Here is a 3,849-nt window from a genome sequence, read left to right on the forward strand (position 1 = left end):
AGTCGTAAGTGGGCGTAATACGTTCGCTTTACCTCCAATAAGCTAATACTACGTTTATGCAAATACTGTCTGACGCAGACGCACTTAATCATTCAATTATCTAAGCAACGATGCAGATAAACATCGGAGGGACTGTTTCGGAAAACGCGATAAAGAAGGTGCACGCCAATGTATGCATTTCTAGTCATTACAGAGACGTCTATCACGCTATACCTAGCCTGATGTATGGCCCAGAATCATGCAGCATTATGTTTTATACACTTGCTAAGATATATTATAAAGAACACAAGTCTTTTCTTTCTTACGTTTACTCAGTTCTTAAAACAAAGAATGCACCCTCCGGTAAAGCAAATATGTAATACAATGCATCCTTCCGTTTACTCAGAGTTACAAAAAATATATTAAAGAGGCACTCCCACTTGGTAACATTTTTAAAACACATTTTTTAATGCCAACTTCTTTTTTTAATGCCAACGGTCGATATTTGACGTGGCGACTGCGCGCGGATCGCGAGATATCGATAAAAACATGTCATTTCCCGAGCGTATTTTTCACATCCCGAAGTTTTACGATCGTTTCTGATTATGACGCGAAATCCACCGAAGATTTGTTGTTGTGCTGATTGACGATATTCTAGGGAGTCCATAATAAGTTCGAACGACGCAATTTTACCTCCCGCTGCGAAGACTTTATATACGGCATTATGCCTTTACCATAGGTCAGTATATGAAACTTCTTCTTAGCTTTGTCGTTGTCATTATTCTAAATCAGTTGTATTATATTTTTAACCAATACCACATAAACATAAGTTTTTACGTGTTAAATATTAGCCGCCTCCGATGACTACATTTTGTCGTCTGCCACACAGTACGTGTGGTTCGCCGCGCGCGTGGTATGCGTCTATGCATACCACGCGGTGGCCGCTATGTATCAACGGCACGTAACTGGGCTAGTCACCTATGCGAATTCTGGTGGAATCAGCAAAAATTGTTTTTCGTTTTTTCACCAAGTCAGTAAGACTCAGCTTTCTCCCACTGGGCATGACCGATCACCGACGCGTACAGCAGCGTCAGCGTAGACTCGTACTCCATAGCTTAGTTGACAATATCCCCAGTGCCGAACGTTCGATGTTCGGAAGCTGAATTTAGGTGGGCCACCGGAATTCAAACTTTTACTTTTTTGAAGACATGTTTTTATCGATATCTCGCGATCCGCGCGCAGTCGCCACGTCAAATATCGACCGTTGGCATTAAAAAAATGTGTTTTAAAAATGTTACCAAGTGGGAGTGCCACAAAATATATTAACTTCCTAAAAAATAATTTAAATATTTGCATCGGTGTTGAAAGCAACTACTGTACTTGTCCGAGAATTTCCACTAAGTCCCTCTACTACTTAGAATGATTTATGGAAATGATGTACAGACGTGTATATACCCGTGGAATACCCCATGGCGAATCACTTTCTATCAATATTCTCTTTACAACAAAGGTCTGTAATTGATTATCCATCTCAGATTTCTTCAAGTAAGTGTGTGTGTGTGTGTGTGTGTGGGGGGGGGGGTGGGATCAGGAAATCGTGAGTTCATCAGCAGAGGGGCAGCTTTATTACAGACAAGAAGAGCAAAGTATACAGTACACATTATAACTGGGTGCGGGAGCTAATGGCGTGGCGGAAGCGGTTGAAATGTAGTATCCGCGTCACCTGTGCATGCCGTCCAGGAAAAACCAGAGGTAAAAAACCTTAGATTAGGGAAATTCTCTGGAAACCTGTGTCCGAAAACAGTGCATAACACAGGACCACGGGGTGGTGTCGGACTTCACCACTTTCGATCATTCCCTCAATACGGAAACACAACAACATCATTGTTTTTGAAGATAACTTGGACGAACCCGTCTGTAGGCTGCTGAAGTGCCTGGCTAGACTGAATACCTAATTCCAAACTTCCAACTTAAAGCTCCGTAGCCCCGCCCACGCATTTATCATTAATGCCACCTGCCAAATTTACAGTGTAAATAACAAAGTAAGCTTACTCTGTTCTTCACTGATATAACAGCAAGTTTGTGACCAAAACGCAAAAGGAATAAGAAAACGGCAGGATATTCAAACTGGCTACTATTATAGTATATTGTAGTATATGTACTATTTATCATATAGAGAGACACAGAGGCCGTTGTTCACTAGTCTCAAGCATGAGGAGAGTAATCCTTTATTCTGCACATGCGCACTACAATAATACGTCACTACATGAATATATTAGCATGTATTACACTGCTTCCCTTTTAAAAAGAAAAGTGTTACATGCCTGATTTCTGCAAATAAACTACATTACAAAATCTACAGATCTAATTTCACTACTGGTTTTCTAACTCTATTTGATCTTCTAACTGGTTCAGTAATTCCACTTGGTTTTACTGACGTCTCCTGACTTGGTGTTACTTTGTCAGATTTACTGGTACTGTTAACTGCAGTATTTTCTTTAGGTTTTACTACATTTGGTATTTCAGTCGGATTTGCTCTAGGCATTTCTTTTACTGGTTGTGGACTGAAATCCCTTACGTACACCTTTGATTCACTATCCACTGGTACACTCGTTTGTTTGAACTCTGGCTCACTTTCCTCATAGGTTTTCACCATATGATCCGCATGAACCATTTTAGTCGTGGGCCCAATTTTGACCATGTAATTTCTAGGTCCTTTGACTTCAATTACAGAGCCTAATAACCACTTATCCAGTTTTGACTCGGCTGTAGGATTTTTCACTCTTACAATATCACCAATTCAAAATATCTCTCTTGTTTTCTATAACGATTGAACTGCTCTTTTTTTGCTTTTTGTTTCTTTTCTACTCGCTTTGCAAGACTGGGTTTTACCAATTGCAATCTAGTACGAAACTGACGTTTGCACATTAACTCAGCTGGACTTACACCTGTTGTACTGTGCCACCAAATTTACGTAACGTGAAGACATCAATTTCTCTCTATACTATCGAACCGCGAGAAATTATATGTCTTCTCTATACTCTCATTCTAATAAATGAATTACGTTCCACTCCATTCATTCATTAATGATGGATCAGCCAGAGGGGCAGCTTTAGACTTCATTAAAGAAAGGGAAACAAGACGATACCCTACAGTCCTAAGTTTTTGGAAACCAACAGTCGGGATTGCAGTGAATCGTCCACGTAGCCGTCTTTCGCTATCTCAGATCGCCACCGACCGTGACGTTTGAAGCACCTGTCATTCACTTGGGCGTTGGCTGCAGCTGTGGCGCCTCCAGCTCTCAAAGATGTAACCCTATGTTAGCACTCTCCCCGCTACCTCTTTCAATCTGATTACGTGGAGTGGAGTTAAATTCTTTGGAAATTTTGAAATTGGGAGGAAAAAGAAGTCAAGAAATCGGGTGATTTGCATACATTTGCATAAATTAACACTTCTTTATCTCGCAACTTTCAACTGCTTTAGAAGCAACAAGGTAAACCCAACCTTTAAAAGACATTTGCTGTAATTTTTAGCATTTGTTCAATGTTCATCTCTGTGTATCAGCATTTGTTTATTATTCTATCACTACATAGGACACCAATGCTGTATTTAGCAATATACCAGTGTGAACATAAATGACCATTGTTATTGTTGACAAATGAATTCTAGTCTGGACTTGATCCGAGATCTCTTTTCAACAAAAACAACCCTGACTGTTCACTGTATGGTTTGTGTTGACATGCTAAATACTGGACATTTCATGACGCTTCAGGGAGGACAACAAGATACTGCAGTAGATGCATAAAACAAACCACTGTGAATATTACCGAATTTGGCAGCTAAAGGAGTTTAACTAAACATGTTGAGTTT

The sequence above is a fragment of the Ptychodera flava genome, chromosome 11 (genome assembly GCF_041260155.1).
Source record: "Ptychodera flava strain L36383 chromosome 11, AS_Pfla_20210202, whole genome shotgun sequence".
Lineage (NCBI taxonomy): Eukaryota > Metazoa > Hemichordata > Enteropneusta > Ptychoderidae > Ptychodera > Ptychodera flava.